Here is a 19,124-nt window from a genome sequence, read left to right on the forward strand (position 1 = left end):
ATTGATGTAGTTGAATAATGAAAATAGAGAGAGCAAAACAAAATAGAAAGTATACAGTGGCCACCCCACTTCACATGCAAAATAGATTTGTTGTATATTACATGCACTGGGCAATCAGTATGAAGCTCAATTTGAGCCTCGCTGTACTGGAGCATATCCCCACAACAACTATTCACTGCCCAGTCAAAAGGGAGAGGGTTCAGTTCATTGTGACAACGACTCCCTGCTTATTGCCTAGCTGATCCAGTAAGTGGTCCTTGTTCATTGGGTCTCCACATGTCCTTGGAGCAAGACCTTGTCGGCATCAGTTCCCAATAGTCTTCAAGATTTTCTTGGCAGTGTGACATGTCCACTAACCATTCTGTCACCTGTTGGCAGATGTGGCCACCCCAGTGGAAGGCCAATCTCCTCTTAGCCAACAGCAGCATCATCATAATCTCAATTTCTGTACAGTTCCAGGCAAGATGTAAAAAATCAGTGCTCACAAATTTGCATCTCAAGCAGCAAGAGTCTGGGAGAAGACCCATACCATATAGACCAAGGAGAGAGTGCTATACTCTATGGAGAAATTTGGTATGTATGAGTCATAGCCTATAGTTGGGACAGTGTAAGGCTGTCAAAGAGCAGCGGTATTTCAATTTTTCCTTGGTTAGTTCCTCAGTAGGCCCGTCTGCCAGCACCTTGGTCTCCACCATTGGAGCCTTGCCTTGCATTGTGGCATACAAGCTTGTGATTAGTTTCTTGTGAGAAGGAGAAGCAAGCATACCATCAAGGACATGCACTTTTTCAGGCTCCTGAGGGAAGGAAGAGTGTGCAATTTTGCAGATGTTGCACACTTATAATCGAGAAACATGTCCAGGGGTATGCATCTATTTGTGGCCTCCACTTCATGTAGTGGAAAGCATTCTCCCCTTGAGTAAGGTACCCTAGTCTCCACATCCCAAAGGTTGTTAGCTGGTGCATTGTCTTTTGCTCTGTAGTAGGTGGCAGCATTGGGTTGTTGGCAAGTGGCAGGTCAGCGGAGTAGAGGCAACGCCTTCCTGCCCTTCAAATCAATCAATCCCATTCCCAGTACATACACTGGACTGTGTCAACAGAATTTCTAGGGCTAGTGGGTTTCTGACAGATGACCATGTTAGGCGCACAGCCAGGGATCAGAGCAGGGTAAAAAATGCCTTGGTGAGCAGGATAGGTAGATTGATAAAAATATATAAAATCTTTTGCAGAGCTACCATCATAGCAAAGGCCAATCTGCCAGCAAAAGAAAGTAGCAAGCTCATCTATAAAGGGACCCCCTGCTCCAGCTATACAATCGCCTTGCCATAATTCTTAAGCCAAAGCTATGACATGTCCCAACTGATCATTATGCCCAGGTATTAAATTGCAACCGCAGCTCAGTTCAGAAGTCCACAGCAAATTTGTCTGTGGTCTTGGGTAAGGGGAAGACCACTGATTTAGTCCAGCTTATTATCACACTAGGGTGAGCATGTACAAGTGTAAATTCACATAGTATTGAGACTAAGGTGCATATTTATACTTGGCTTGCGCCATTTTAGGGCCAAAAATTCTGATGCTAAAACGGCACATAGCTAACTCCATATTTATATTTTGACACTAGACCCATCTAGCGTCAAAATATTGGAATTAGTGCCATGTTTAGGATGTGCAAAACCACCTTGCATCAGTGAGATGCAATGCAGGCCTTCCTGTCCTTGTGTTTAGTTCCTGTCCTAAACACAACTCTGACCCCCTAGCACCAAAGTTATCCCCCAATGCAAAACTGGCACAAACGAAGGAAGCAGACTCAAAAAATAGCACAAAGTCCAATTAGAGCCAAAAATGAACACCTGGTCAGATCCAGGTATTAAAAATAGGCTCACACACCACCACTCATTACAAAATCCCAGAAGGAGCCCTGGAAACTGGTAGGACAACATAGAAGTGCTACTGCTCCAGCTTGGCACATGCTGAAGACATTTACAAAGTCCGCAGATCCAACCACCACCACTGCAGCAATCTCAAAACTCACCACAACAGCCACAGATGCAGTGCAGAAGGAGGGAGCAAATTTTCTGACAGCGAATCACCATTTTAGGAAAGAGGGAACAGGATGTGGTCCACATGTACAAACTCAACCGGGAGTCGATCGTACGCCTGCTGTACCTGATAGCACCACACATCACGGCAAGGCTGCAAACCCCACCATAACATCCCACCCATTACAAAACTCCTCACTGTCCTCCAGAAGATGGCGTCTGGATCATTCCAGAGAACGGGTGCTTTAGTGGCTGGTATCTCCCATTCATCCTTTTCCGTCTGCCTACCAAAGCTCCTGGACGCAAACCCACACCTCCCACCACAACACATCTGCTTCCCAAACACCCAGCAGCTGCAGCATGAGACCAAGCAAGATTTCTATCAGATAGCTGGATTTCCACATGTAATGGGTGCAATGGACTGTACCCATGTCCAACTGGTGCCACCTGCAGCTACAGAACATCTCTACAGGAACCGCAAGCACACACACTCAATCAATGTGAAGGCTATCATGGATCACCGTGGGCTCTTCACAAACATCCTGGGGAAATATCCTGGCAGCGTCCATGACACATGCATCTTTCGTCACTGCACCATCAACCAGCAGTTCCAGGAGGCGAATATGGCAATGGCCTGTTCACAGGTAAGTCGCCATACCAATCATACCACACAACACACCAATCATCAAGGACAAACCAGACAAACTCAAAAAGAAATACACATCAGCAAGGCCACAGAGATGTACAGGCAACAACACAGAAGCCACATGCCACACCACACTGCACACATTGCATGTCACAAACGCATTGTTGGACCTGGTCCTTTTTGGCTGATGTTATGACTCTGGGCACTTTATGACTGCTAATCAGTGCTATAGTGCATGTGCTCTCTCCTGTAAACATGGTATGATTGGCTTCTACATGATTGACACATTTAATTTACCTGTAAGTCCCTTGTACAGTGGTATCCCTATACCCTGGGCCTGTAAATAAAAAGCTACTAGTGGGCCTGCCGCACTTCTTGCACCACCCACTGAAGAAGCCTTTCAAACCTCTCTCAGGCCTGCTAGCGCAGGACCTGCATGCACAGTTTGCTGCCACAGGGAATAGCATCTAAATCTACTTGCCAGGCCCAGAACTCACCTTTTACTACATGTAAGTCACCCCTAAGGTAGGCCCTAGCTAGCCCTATGGTCAGGGTGCTATGTATGTACAAGGCAGGACATGTGCCTAGTAGCGTGGTCTGTCTGGGTAGTGACAAACAGCCTATTTTGGTTTCTCACTGCTGTGAGTGCTGCCTTCTCAAAGTATTGCATTGGAAATGTCCTGCCTTATGTCTAGGGGGGATTGTCTTATTTATGGGGGGTAGCATAGGCATGTTTGGTGTGGTTGTAATGGTTGTGAGAAATGCTGCTTACTGGTATGGGTGGATTTTTCATTACTATTACAAAAATGCCACTTCTAGAAAGTGAGCATTTCTCTCTGCTTAAATCTCTGGTGTTTTGCAGCTTGACTTCAATCTACGTCTGGGCAGAGTGACAGTTGGGCTTTGTGCATACTTTTCAGACAGCCTGTACACAGGGAGGGTGGAGGTGTCACAGAGGTGCTTCTGCAGTTTGAAAGGTCTTCCTGGGCTGAGAGAAGGGGGAGGCACACATGCATCTGTAAAGGCTGTGCCCTGGCCTCACACAAAAGGGTAGTTTACCCCCAAGTGATGTTTGGAGCCTGTGCTGGAGGAAAGAGGGGACACTCCCAGAACCAGTTGAAACTGGTTGAAACCCCCTCTCACTCTCATTGGAAATGCTTTGCAAAACTGAGTATAAGTACAGGTGATTTTTTCCCACAATTTATACAAGAAACATACTTGGACCTGGACACAGAATGCTGCTGGAGGGACTCACCAGGAACCGCCTTGGACTGCTGCTGCTGTGCTGCCTGTGCTGCCTGTGACCTTTTAGGTCACTTAGAGGAACTGTCACTGACTGCATCCCCTTTGTGCTGGCCTGTTGTTGAGCCCTGCCGCCCTGTGCTCGATTGTTTGTGTCCCCATAGGGGCTGGGTGCTGTGGTCCCTGCCATCATATGCTCGAAGCGCAGGAGGAGCACTTCAGTTTAATTATATAGCGCCTTGAGAAGCGCTCTCTTTTTACTGTATATCAGCACTTAGTGAGCGCTTTTCTTCAATGGTTGAGCACTTCGAGGGTGACTTGTTCTTAATTTCTGGAGCGTCTGGAGCGCGCCCTTTGATCCTGTGGCCAGAATAATAACCTGGCTTCTGGCGTTTCCCAAGAACTTTAGAAATGCACTGGGCTGTGTATCCCCGGGGCCGGAGAAGGTGAATCCCGTGCTCTGCGTTGGTACCCCCGGGGCACGGGAGGCCATCAAGAGGTGCCTCCAGGGTACAAGCAGGCACCTCCTAGGGTGTGTCACCGCTGCGGCCCGAGAAGTCAAGTGAGAGCATTCTGGAAGCCTCCGAGGGCTCTGACTTCAGTCCAAGAGGACCGAACCGCTACCATTAGTGGCTGCTTCCCCCATCCGGAGGTAAGAGAATGTGGTGAAGTTGTGCCCTGCACAGCGGAGATCCAGAGAGGCCTTTGCGGGGAGATGGGCTACTTCCCCTTGCTGTACGCGCACCACCAGAGTGGTGCCCTACTGCCTTTTTGATTACCACCCCCTCTCCAGTGCAACCTTACTGCAGCTAGCAGGATGGGAGGGAACCCTCCTCAGAGGCCCTGTTCCTGGCCAGCCCGACTGGGCTTCATTACCCCATTTGGAGCTCCTTAGCTATTGGAGGGGCCCCCCCTGAGCCTAACAGCAACACAGGAGCACAATGCTCTGTAGGCTCGAAGTGAGGACAGTGACTGGCGCAGACATGAGGCAGCCCCCAGGAGGAAAAGGTTATTTTTGTTTCATTCCATGATATGTTCTTATGTCATAGCATGATTAGGTTCACATGTGCATTGCTTTTCCTTTAGGGATGGGTCCTTCATGCCAGGATGTGTGCAATCACGATAATGCCTTGGCACTGCTGTCCCCACCTTTATGGTGATATATTTTGCTGACTTGCCATGGATTTCCTAGTGTTCCCTTTATGGCCATTTATGATACTTTCATGACAAGTGCATTTCTTCAGTAATGTTCTCCTGACTACTGCTGATGGTGCAGGATAATAAGTAACATGTGTGTGTTAGGTGTGACTACTGCTGATTTCTGCAGAGTAACAGTATTACTTAACATTCTGACAACTACTGGGTAGCAGGGTATTACTGACATGTTATGTTTGGTCTAATTATGTTTTGTGCAATACAGTTTATTTTTACATAACCTGGGGCCGCAGTTGTGCGTCAAAACATTTAACGCCGGCTAACGCCATTCCAAAGCGCCATGCGGGCGCCTTATTTATGGAATTACGTTAGCCGGCGGAGCTGCCTGGTGTGCGTCAAAAAAAATGACTTACACCAGGCAGCGCCGGCGTAGGGGAAAATGGAGCTTGGGCGCCAAAAAATGGGGCAAGTCAGGCTGAGGCTAAATTTTCACCTCAACCCGATTAGCGCCATTTTTTTTTACTCCCAACCCCCATTGAAATGACTCCTGTCTTAGCAAAGACAGGAGTCATGCCCCCTTGCCCAGTGGCCATGCCCAGGGGACTTTTGTCCCCTGGGCATGGTCATGGGGCATAGTGGCATGTAGGGTGGCACAAATCAGGCCCCCCTATGCCACAAAACAAATTTAAAAAAAATACTTACCTGAACTTACCTTAAGTTCCCTGGGATGGGTCCCTCCATCCTTGGGTGTCCTCCTGGGGTGGGCAAGGGTGGCAGGGGGTGTCCCTGGGGGCATGGGAGGGCACCTCTGGGCTCCTTCCGAGCCCACAGGTCCCTTAACGCCTGCCCTGACCAGGCATTAAAAAATGACGCTAAAACGGCTGGACGTCATTTTTTTTGACCCGCCCACTCCCGGGCGTAATTTTTGCCCAGGAGTGTAAATACGGCGCACATGCCTCGGAGTCATTTTTTAGACGGGAACGCCTACCTTGCATATCATTAACGCAAGGTAGGTGTCCACGCAAAAAAATTACGCAAACTCCAAGATCTTTGGCGCTAGACGGGTCTAACGCCAAAGTATAAATATGGAGTTAGTTTTGCGTCGGATTTGCGTAAAAAAAAACTACGCAATTCTGGCGCAAACAGAGTATAAATATGCCCCCTGGTGTTGTGTTCCCTTGCGGTGTGTTTCTTGCCTCACATGTGTTGTGTGTGTTGTGCAAACGCTTTACACATTGCCTCTGGGATAGGCCTGACTGCTCGTGCATAGCTACCAAGGGGATGAGCAGGGGTTATCTTGGACATGTAACTCCCTTGCCCAGACCAGAGTGGGTGGGTTCTGCCTGGCTAAGGTGCATACTCTAGCTAACCAGAAACCCCATTTCTAACACACATGCACCCAAATCTACATAACACAGCAACACCCTGACTAGCAAACCACGTGTGGACAGGTGGAGCCAAGTTTCCTTTGCATACAAAAGCTGCTCACAAATCACTACAAGTGTCCACTGGTTGACAACTAAATACAGATCACCTAACCTAAATCCAATGCCAATCAAGGGGTGCCATAACCAAGTATACATCACCTACACATACCTGACATACCTGTAGTGTACACATACACCTGTCTGCTGCATTGTGTCCTACACATATGTATAAAAAATATTTGCCATTGAAGACCATAGGGTTGAATCATGAGAAATGGGGCAGTACCTGCTCCAGTGTCACCTCACATGTGCCTCTAGTGCCCACTAAAAACACCATGACTGTTCCATCTACCAGAAAGGCTCCACCATGGTCTTATGTCTAACATTCATGGATGACATAGTCGGATGTGTTAGGTATATAGTGGAGATACCTGACCTTATATGCATCATACAATGGGACCCATGTGAAAGATAGCTGTGCCCCTCCCAAAGCCAGCACTGTGCATGTGTTGAAAGTGTCTGTCAGAAATCATGTATAGAAGGCAGGAGAAACTTTAGAAACAAATTACTTTGTCCTAGAAATGTAGGACACACACTCATGTACAATTCATGGCTGGCACAACCATCATCTGCCACAAAGGGTCACTATGGCACATTGATTTAAGGGAAATGACAGAGTGCAACACTGTGCCAAAATAGGCCACGCAGCTGACCCTCATTTACACAATGCAGGGATGCGCCTAATTTAATAGTATACAGCATACCCCTGTGTTGTCGCCAGTGCTTGCTAAAAAATTAGCAACCAGCAACAACCCAGGCATCCTTGCACCATCGCGCAAGGATGTCTGCGTTGAGGGCTGTGATTGTACATGTGTGGGAAGGGACACTTTCTAGCACATAAACTACCATGCCTGGCATTTTGCCCCAACTAAGCATGCAGCAGTATGCAGCACATATCAAGTTTGCTAAAACATGAGGAGGAATCAAAGTATTCCTTCTTGTTGTGCCTTGCTAACGCCACCCCTGGGATGGGGTGAGGTATTGGTCCTGCCTCAGGTTTATAAAAACTCCAAAATCAGAGTCAGCTAGAAAATGCAGTGGGTGTTGCTGTTGCACACCCACAGCACGCCCCTCCACGCAAAGGGTTGTGTGTGAAGGGGCCGTAGTTACAAGGTGGCATCAAGAAGCAAAAAATGGTATAACGCCACCCTTAAATGCAGGGCAGGGCATAGCGGCATCGAAGCTTCTATAATAGTGATGCTCTGGTGGTGCTAGGTGCTCAAAAGTATGTCCCTAAATGTCACACTGCATGCAGAGTGCAACATGCCAAAAAGGACTGCACAATCTTGCTTTGTAGGGAAACAATGCTGTATCAACATCTGACACCATTGTGCTGCTAAGAAGTGGTATGCGCCATATAGGACTAGTACACTACTCCAAATATGGACAACAAAACACATGGGCCCAAATCATGACCATCACTTCTGGGAACAACATGACATGAAAACTTCACAGGCCTTTGAGCCACTACCCAAGTTTGTCATGTCCATCAACACAGTTCAAAGAAACCATTTCACAAGAACAGGAACATACAGTACACCACAAGCAAGTTTGTGTCACAGCTCCAATGAAAAATGTACAACTGCCATGGGACATATCAAACCATTATCAACACTGAACAACACATCTCCTCTCTATCTTTTGCAGCTGACCAAGTTTATTGCATCCAGCTGTGAGTGAAGACCACTTTTGCTAATCCCACAATGGTGGAACAGTAGGCCTACAACGAGGGACACAGAAAAACCCGCAATGTGGTGGAGAAGATGTTTGGCCTGCTGAAATCCAGGTTCAGGTGTCTGTCCCTGGCAGGAGAAAGCCTCTTATATGCTCCACCACTTGTTTGTAAGATCATCTTGGCATGTGCAATACTGCACAACATTTGTGTCCGGACAAATATCCACTGGGATGAACAGGATGATGTTCCCAGTGAGGACGAGGATGATGATGTAGCAGATCATGTGGAGGGGGAACAATTTAACACTGCAGCCAGAGTTCGTAGGAGACTCCACATTGTGGAGAACGTCTACACATGACCACATTACTTTAAACATCACCTTGTAAATAGCATTAATAAATCACTTTGCACCTGAATCTCCTTGGTCTACACATTCTTCACTACATACTCCATTGGAATGTGACTCTAACCACAGTGAGCAGGTAGCTAACACAAAGGTGATCAGTATGATAGCAACAACGTTTGTGACATGAATGGGTCTACTGCCACCATATCAATATCAGTGACACACAAATTGTGGGCAGTGGAATCCTGAAAGTCTAGATCCATGCACCACCACATATATTGTCCAGTCAAGTGGGAAAGGTGCCATACCTAGACCATCCACCACAACGACACCATGCATAACAGGATGAATGGAAGGGGGTACACGTGAGGTAGGTGCTGTCACCAAATGGATAACAAGTCATGTAGGGACAGGACACTGTCAAAATTCATGGTGAAAGTAGTATTGCCTGCATGATACATGTGTGACAAGGGTGGTACATCATTGTGAACTGTGGTCCCTCAGTTGAAGCCCAGGGATTGTAACCAATGTCCCATGCAGAGCCTGCACAGTGTAAGCATGGAAATGTGTCCCAGCACTGCCAATGTGCACAACCCGGGCACATGGTGGGATGTACCTCACGTATGGCACACATATGTTGGCTGTGAAGTGGGCAATGGCTTGCCTTGACTACATAAGCAGCTATGGGTGCAGAATCGCTATCCAAACACATGACCCATAGTCACTATCCATGGACATTTTGGGACAATGCACTACCACATATTCAACTGGATTGAATGTAGTCAGAGTAGCAAATGATCACAATGTACATAAGGTGCAAACTTTTCACACAAATCTCCTGTCTCAACACATGGCTAGCTCAGATCCAGGCAAACATGTGCATACTGATCTAAGGGTGTATGTTCTAGGTAGCAACGGTTTTGCCAGGATTAACAATGCTTGATGTGACAGCATGTATATCTAGTATGCTGTGTGCAACTACATCACACAGCACAAATCAATGCACACCCCCCATTTTCACTCACAAGTGCATGATGGCAATATAGACAATTAGTCCTATACATGTCGGGGCCTCCAACATTGCACTCAGGTGTGGGATGGGCTACTCTGTCCAACATTTTTGAAATGTGTCTGAAACACAATGCCAAACCAAGTCAGAGTAGACCTACCCATATATGTTTAAATTGGCTAATAAACTCTCCAGCACTGAGATGACGTGACACCTCAATATCAGTCAGTCATGGTAAGTGTTGCCTAGGCTGTGCCACGCTGGAAGAAATGCTAAAACATGTACAATGGACATACTGGATGGACTGCTTCCAGACACCCACTTACTTATACATACAACATGGGATGTCAAATTTGGATAACAGAAGTGGTGTGGCAGGAGTGATGTCATGTGTGTGTGTGTGTGTGTGTGTAGAACACATGACAACTCACAAATACAGACAATGGAACTGTACCTATCAAGTTGGCAGGAGAAGTAGATGTGAACATCTTCCATGAACACAAGTCACACATAGCATCATGTTCATGTATATATAGTCAATGTTGCAGTATGAGATGTGCACAAAGTGCTAACAGAATAAAGAATGGGAGCAATGTAGGTGATAATACATGCCTCACCAGTAGTGCAGGAATACATGGAGAGGGGACACACATAGACCAACACTGAGGGGGTCATTCTAACCCTGGCGGTCCAAGACCGCCAGGGGTAAAATGACGGGGGCACCGCCAACAGGCTGGCGGTGCCCCGCTGGGCATTCTGACCGCGGCGGTTCAGCCGCGGCCAGAAAGGGAAAACCGGCGGTCTCCCGCCGGTTTTCCGCTGCCCAATTGAATCCTCCATGGATGCGCCGCCATGGGGATTCTGACAGCCCATACCGCCGTCCTGTTCCTGGCGGTTCGCCCGCCAGGAACAGGATGGCGGTATGGGTTGTCGTGGGGCCCCTGGGGGCCCCTGCAGTGCCCATGCCACTGGCATGGGCACTGCAGGGGCCCCCGTAAGAGGGCCCCACAAAGAATTTCACTGTCTGCATTGCAGACAGTGAAATTCGCGACGGGTGCCACTGCACCCGTCGCACCTTCCCACTCCGCCGGCTCAATTCTGAGCCGGCGTCCTCGTGGGAAGGGTGTTTTGCACTGGGCTGGCGGGCGGCCTTTTGGCGGTCGCCCGCCAGCCCAGTGCAAAACCCAAAATACCCTCAGCGGTCTTTCGACCGCAGAGCGGTATTTTGGAGGGGGGAAGTCTGGCGGGCGGCCTCCGCCGCCCGCCAGACTCAGAATCACCCCTTGAGTGTATAACACATCAATGTCTACATGTCAATATTACACATTTGTGCAGAGAGGGTGGCTGGGTCAGTACATCACACAGTCATGTTGCCCACTTGCATACCATGGTATTTGCCCATTGTATGCCACCATGACAGGAGGCTGTGACAGACAACACCAGCTGTACCCTGGCATGTTTCCAATGTTGAAGTCACAACAGAGATACTAGGCCAAAAAGATGCCCAAGGGAAATACTAAGGACATCAAAACATGTCACATGTACAAAATGTTCAAGATCAGAGTGATGTACCTGAAAGGGGAAAGCTGACATCAAGTATGGCAGTGGTAAATGTGAGATCCAGGACTCTATGACCACAAATGTGCATGTGTCTGCTGGGCAGTGTGCAAAGTACTGTCGAGTGGCAAACATGAAGAGGTTAGGTCCGTGCTCAATGAAGCCACACACGACTACTCTAGCTACATGAACATATCACATTGTCAGTGACCTAATGCATGTGCACAGGGATGTGATTAAACTGGGGGCCCATTGACTTATCTCCTTACATGCAACCATGGTTTTGTGTTGCTATGGGAACACACAATGTTTTGATGAGTAGGCTGACAGCTATTCCAGACTGTGACACAGTGGTATGGCATTGCTTGTGACAGTCATTACTAAACTGATGGGGACAAATATGGGTGCCTAGTTGATGGCATGCACACATATGCCACATATGTCAGCACATATGGACCACTGTATTGGCTCAGCCATGGAAATGTGTATGGATTCAGAGCAAAAGGAAACCTAGCACAGAAGTAGGGCATGGTGTCACAAGATCAGTGACTGACAAAAATGAGCTACACATGTGTTCTGACATACAGAAGCATGGGTGGCACTGATGTGACAACACATGCATTTGTCAAATGGCACCATGTGTCCATGCAGGAAGAATGTAATGTGACATTTCACATACCATGAACACACCACTGTCGTCACATGTGATAGAAATCACAAAACATATGTCCATACACACACACGTCAGATACCAATCTTACAGAACACATGTGTACATGACATCTCCTGCACCTATGGTGCATGGGGGCACAAATGACACACGTGCATCAGAACAGCATGAAGGGAAATCCAACAACACAGCACAGAGTGAATACACATACACAGGCACATTGGCTGGGTTGTCTTGATGTTAATGCAGTCCAAGTCCACTGAGTACAGTGTGTAGAAGTTTACATGGTTGTCACATGCGTTACCATGTGTTGAACATTGACCACCAAACATGTTTGGTGTCGTAGGTATGTGAACGTCTTTATCTCAGACATAACAATGTAGTCCACACCAAAATTAGCTTACGTACACATGTATACACACATAGCACACATGTGCCAATATGTCTGTGGACAAAGTGTTAGCTACACATGCACTTGTACATGAGGTATTCAGTAATCACATGCAGCATACTCACAAAGAACCCATAGGTCCAACATCCCATTGTCACCGTAATTACAGTACTGGATATACACCCACATGTTGCCATTACACATATACACCATAGTTGTACACCCCACCTAACACCTCAAATTACTCAGGGTGCACTCAAGGGTCACAATGCAAAAATCCACTGAATACAGTCATGCGTGGAAAATGATTAGGCACACACATTTGCCATGCAGTTCCCCATGGTTAATAGATGCAAAGCCTCTGTCCACAGGCATTTTTCACATTAATGGTGTGAAAATCGTGCAAAAAACCGTCATGCATCAAAAATAAAAAACGCATGACTGAAAAACGTGACGCACATGCCCAGGAAGTAATGTACCCGGCCACCCTGCCTGCAAACATGCTACAGTGAGTGTAGTTTCACTTACACTTTGCAGTCTGTTTTCCTGTGACAGTGTGAGGTTGTGTTTTTGTTGCTGGTGGATTTGTGGAGTATTTGCACTGTGTGTTGTGTACATTGTACTGTGTCCTGAGTACATTTTCTATTATTATTGTGTCAATACTTGTATTTTGTCTATTGAGTGTACTATAATTGTCTCTGTCTTGTCGGGAGTTCATCTGGGGCAGTTAAGTAGTTGGGGTAGTTTGGGTAGTAGGGGTAGGAGTCGGGGCTAAGTTTCATTTATTTTTTATTTGGGTGAATTCCATTCCCCACGCGTAACGTCTGGGAAAGGGAGGATGAGCCGGATGTTGCTGATTAGCTGGGGGGGAGGGAGTTCATCTGGCCTGTGGCACACTACCTCCCCATTATGCTGCAACTGGGTGGTTGGGTGATCCAAGGCTACCCCACGGAGGTAAGGCGGCTGCGGTGGTGCAAGGTGCTCCATCATCTGATCCAGATTTTCAAAACTGGAAGGAACGACCACAAAATCAAGCACAGCAGGGCAGACCTGGTGTTGGGGAGCAGGATTTGCTCGACCATCTGGGAGCAGAGATTGGTGGAACAGTTGGTCAGTCATCCATTGCCATACAACCTAATTTTGTTAGCATATGCATGACAGTTGCTGTTACATTTGAGTGCTGCATTCAATGGATGTGGACATATCGTATGCAAGGTGTATGAAAAGTCTATGCCCCACGTTAGGGCAGCATCTCAATTGTACAACAAGGAAACAAATGCAGGACAGATGTATAATTTACCATGCACAACCAGCTCCAAGTGTTGTGATGCATGCATATTGTAACTAGGTAATGAGCAGCTACAAATGAGGCATGCGCCATGCAGCATGCATGAAAGAGGGCCCCAAAACTTTGTTGTGATCCCAAATTTTCATCCAGTGAGTCAGAAGATATTTCCCGAGGTATCATTTTCCAGCACTAAGAAGGCTGCTGTGAGAAGCTGTGTAATGTGGGCATACACATGTATGAAAAGGGCCCCCATTTACTTAGCAGTAGTTTTGATGATCTGTTGCATCGCCTGCTGAGTCCATCATTGACCTTCACATCAATAGATGATATTGGACGACACATGCATTCTGCCAGTCTGTCATGGAAGTTCAAGTTCTTGCAGTTCGCAACCTAGTCGTCGCAGTTCTGATAGCGCTTCTAATTTTGACTATGAAAAAGGCATCCTGGGGTGCATTGACGGCAGCCTCCATGCTAAGGCACGAGCCCAGTGAGCAATAGGTCCACCGGTGCATGGTCCAAACGTGCGCAGGCACAGTGTCTGATATTGTTTGTGTGATCAAATGTCTCTGGTGATCAGCCAGTAATCAATACCTGACCATGCTGCACCCACCGAGGTTGTGACACACATTCCACCCTTGTCAGCCTTCCGAAATGCAGAGGACTTCAAGGCGCATCACTGGAGCTTCTCCTATCCAACTCCCTGCAGTAGCATTTTGGTGTGGTCAGTAAAGTGCAATTCCTGTAGCAAAGCTATGTCTACCATGTGTCTGCGGAGGTGTGCCATAATCTGCCTAACTTTTCTATGGCGAGTCATGCACTGGATATTCCAAGATATAAGCGTGATGCTGATTATCATTGTGTAGTGTCAGTTGTGGAAGATCTCTGCACGGAGGTGTCTGACACTATCAGAAAGCATTTGGCGCATAGCAGAGTATTGTGCATGGAGACTCTAATTAATAGGTGCACCATGTCCAGGTTTCTGGAATGTACTGCATACAACATATTAAACAACAATTCTCCCATTCCCACACACTCTAACATTCCCAAGTCGTTCAAAAAACTCTTCCTTCTCCATAGCACATCAAAAAAAAAACTCGTTGGAATCAATCCTTGGGGTCAAGATAGAGAGACAAGCATCTCTCCAAAACAAGAGTGGGATGGAGGCCCCAGCTTCGGCTTAGTTATGGTTGAGCATGGTTGAGCAGGTCCAGAATAGTCACTATCACTGAACTGACTGCCAACCTCAGTTTCCGCCAGTGAATTGTGAGCACCCAAACTGCGGACAAGTATGCGACTGCATTTCATGGCCAAATTGGGGTCAGTGAAATAGAGTGCCTTACTATTTAGTAAGATGCAAAGTTTTGGTGGGTAAAGGAGGGTGTAAGCTAAGCCAGGTTTTGCCAGATGATGATTGATGAGGACAAACTCCCTGAAGGTAGCCTGTACAACCTGGGTAACATTGGGATAGGAAGACAGTTTGTACCTTGACACTGGAGTTCTCCCTTTTCACATGCAATGCATAGGATCTTGATGTGGTCCCAATAGTGCAGCAGGTTTGGCGCCCTTCAGTGGCAGAGAAGAGCACAGTTAGCTGGTTGCTCTATAGATTGCGGAGAAGTGTTTCCATGAAGTTCTCAATCGTGGTCATGGCAGTGGTCTCAGCGAGACCCATGACTCTGATGTTATTCCTTCTTGAATGTGCTTTCAGGTCCTCATTTTTCATCTTGAGGATCACAAGGACTTAACCCACCTGTAGGAGACTCTCATTATTAGTCACTGATCCATACTTTGAGACTCTTTCCTTCAATTGCGCTAGGCCCTCATCATGCTTGTCCATGCAGTTGCTCATGCAATCCATTCGTGTGGTGAGCATGTCTCTCTTTGGATTGATAGTTTTCAGACCATTGTGCACATCATGTAAGAGCTCCTGGATGTTAAGGTCAGCTTTGAGGCTCCTTGTCTGGTGGCAGTTGCACAGTGCTTATTCAGCTCATCATCAGGCAGCCTGGTGGGCCACTTCATGTCAAATGACAGTTTGGTTTGTTGTTTGTCCATCTTCACCATGGCAAAGGGGAGTCGATCTGTACCAGCACCTGTCGAAAGGTCTTTCCATCTGCAGCAGGAATGTTCAAGAGCGGCCCACCACATCCCAGGGACACTGGCGGGGGGGCACATGCAGGCCCAGCTGAAGGCACAGCCTCAGAGGCAAAAGGGAGCCCTCCACTGAGGCCCAGATGGCAGTCTCGGTGACTCCAAGAGCACTGGTCCAGCAGGGTGAGGAGGAGAACCATCAAGCAATTCACAAAGGGCCCCTCTGGCCCAGGGGACCCACTCAGATCGGGACGGAGAAAAAGTGCCTTGGGGGAAGTCCTCCACCAATGCACCTTCCAAGGGAGTCAGCAGGCTCTAGGCGACCAGGAGGTATTGGTGGGCCACCAGGTGCCTCCTCACCATAGGTACTCAGGGCTGATGAGGACCCAGCCTCTCCCCTGAGAGCCAGGGGGCATTTTCAGGCCCCAAAAGTGGTAATACATGTGTGCTGGTGGCACACTACTGTTCAGGATCATTTTGCTGGTAGGTCAAATGTCCAGCCCACAGTCCTAGAGGAGTGGCCCAAATCCCAGGTAACCACCTGCCCTGCATGCAGCTAGCAGCAGCATCCATGGGCTCCCCAAGTGGGAGGTCTGAGATTCTAATTCAACGTAATGGCGCCTCCCCTCCACCTTTGGACCCACAGGTCCACACAGATCCTCTCACCTGCCTCACCAAGGTCCCGATCCGCAGCAGAGGCTCTCCTCCACCCTCTCCCATTCAAGAAGAAGCCATGTCAACATCCGTGGCACGAGCGCACCTCTCTGCCTAAATCCCAGGGTCATGCCAGGATGCAACAAGCACTGTAGGAGACACACTACATGGCTGCACCAATCTGCTGTGGTACATAGGCAGGTGAAGGCATGCCTCCCCCCAGCATCTTGCCACGCCAATCTGCACATCGGGCCCGTGTAGGCTGCAGCTTTGACCTCAGTCATAAGTTGGGCGTGTCTGGCCCCTAGGCACCAATGAAAGCAGAAATACTGTACTGGTGACTAGGGAAAAGCAGCCAGCCCCTCAGTGACATAACAAAACTTAAGGGCACTCCTGGACCCAATCAGGAGCTCTCAGGCCAGGGGCTGGACCCAGTCAATGTACTGTGCTTAGGGCTCCCCACCCCCTGGGGCTGGGAGCTTCCCGCACTGCAGGGGCAGCGGGGTATAATATTACGCCACTGCAGCCCATCACTGCAGGCTGATGTCAGCTGAAGTATAGAAGGAAGAGCAGAATTTTTGGCGGGCCAGCTAAGCCTTCCAAGGTGGCATCCATCTTGCAGCCTCGCTCGCTCCACATTCCCCTTTGTGTGTTGCTCAGAATTTTCAGATTCCCTATGAGTTCAGTGATGTAACATTGATGGCAGCTCCATCAGTATGAAAATTGTTTCAGCACCTCTCCCTACTAAGGCGGCAGGAGCTCTTACATCACTGGGATTTTGCTGTTAGGTCTGTCCAATTTCCTCAGCTGCAAGAGCCAGACTCCGAGCAGCAGAATCTACTCAGGGGCACTGCAAAGGCTCTGGGGGCACTGCAAAGGATTCACTGCATGTGCACTGAATGGCAGAGCAGTGCATGTGCTTACTTTTGACAATGCAGCAAGGGACATTCAGCCCCAGTTGCCCGATGCCAATCAGAGGCCAAAGAAGTCATTCCCATGCTGCTGGTTGGCTTCTGAAGACAAGAGAGTCACAGTGATCACTACATTCAGCCTGATGAGTGGAAGGCAGGCAACGGCAGTCAGACTTACTTGGGACAAATTCCTGGAGCTGCTATAATAAATGATTTGTGTGTTGTTTATTTCATTTGTGGCTAAAAAATGCACAAATAACTTTAAAGGAATTTCTTAGGGTCATTAATGCACTATTCTTCCTTATTAAAACCAGAAATAGGAATAGTTATCCTCCAAGACCCGCTGTAATGATTCAGAATTTCAGAAAACAAGATGTTGCTCTCCAGAGTTAGATATTTAGAGAGGAGGAACTCATGTAACTGTTATACCCAGTACTGTAACAGATTAGGTCGAACCAACAAACTAGCAAGGAGAGTCATGGGTCTGTTTTGGCCCTAAGAGCCCATCTCGACCCTAAGAACCCAGGCATCAGCTGAGTATGGGAACATTTGGCATGGAAATCGAGCAAAATATATTATGCAAAAATATTATAAAATGTCTTCAAAATTGAAAAGTGATATTTCTTTGATAAGTGTTTCACCATAGTACATTAGATTATATCACTGAATTGAGCGCTGAACCAGAGCCTAGGATCTGGCTCCAACCTTAAGTAGCTTACCCACCACCATAATTTACTGTATTCTGTGCTTGAAGAAAGCTTAGTTGCTGCTGCCAACGTGATACCTGTTTTGTAGGTGAGGATGTCTTAGCTTGCACTGCTGATGACTTGTATCTGCGCTGTGTGTGAGGGGAGCTTACACTGCTTCCAAATGCTGCACATTGTGGGCCCAATTCACAAAGAGCCTCCACATTCATGGCAGAAGCTCAACAGTCATGGTAGTCTCCACACTTATGCCAGAATCTCCGCAATGAGAAATTGCTGTGCCGAGATTCCTCCATGAGTGCGGAGATTCCACCATGACTGCTGAGCCTCCCCCATGACTGCTGAGGCTCAATGTGAAGCAGATGTGACATTACACACAGGTTTGGACTGCTGAAGTAGATGCTGCTCATGTTCTATGCATTCAAGAGAAGCTTACATTGTTTGTAACCAGATTAATATGTTTTCGCTGGGTGTGAGGGAAGCATCATCTCCTTCCCAATGCTGTACTAGTTTTGTGAGTGGAAATCTTGCTATGCGTGTGAGTCAAACTTGCACTCATACATCTCAGTACTATTCCTTACACTTGTATCAAATCTGAAATGCTGCTTGTTCATTGTATCTAAGGGGGGCATTAAATGATGCTCTCCAGTGCCACTTACGTTCTATGTATTTGAAGGAAGCTTGCAGTGCCTCTGCAATGCCACACCTGTCCTATGTTTTTGTAGAAAGCTTGGACGTGCTGGCCCTTCAGTACTAAACTTGTTCCATATCTTTGAAGCAAGCTTGCAGTGGCCCTAAGTACTACATTTGTTCAATTTCTTTGAAAAAAGCTTGCATAATCCTACAGTGCCAGATCTGTCCATTTCTTTCAATGAGGCTTGCATTGGCCCTGCAGTACCACATATGTTCCTCGTCTTTGAAGGAAGCTTGTACTGACTGACCCTGGAGTAGCATGCTTGTTCCATGCCTTTGAGTAAAGCTTGCACTGACTAGCATTGTAGTACCACACTTGTTCCAAGTCTTTAAAGAAAACTTGCACTGGTCCTCCATTCCCACACTTGTGCAATGTTTTTCAGGGAGGATTATAATGCTCTTTACCAGTGTTGTATGTCTTATGTGTGTGAGCCAACGGCCCTCTGTGCCTCAGCTCCCTGTGCTCTATTTTACTATTTTGTAGGTCTGACCAAAAGACTGTTTTACGAGTCTCACCAGCCTCATATTTTCTGAAACATAATATTTAATCTTGCTTAGAGAAAATGGGC

This window comes from Pleurodeles waltl, chromosome 5, assembly GCF_031143425.1.
Source record: "Pleurodeles waltl isolate 20211129_DDA chromosome 5, aPleWal1.hap1.20221129, whole genome shotgun sequence".
NCBI classification, from domain to species: domain Eukaryota; kingdom Metazoa; phylum Chordata; class Amphibia; order Caudata; family Salamandridae; genus Pleurodeles; species Pleurodeles waltl.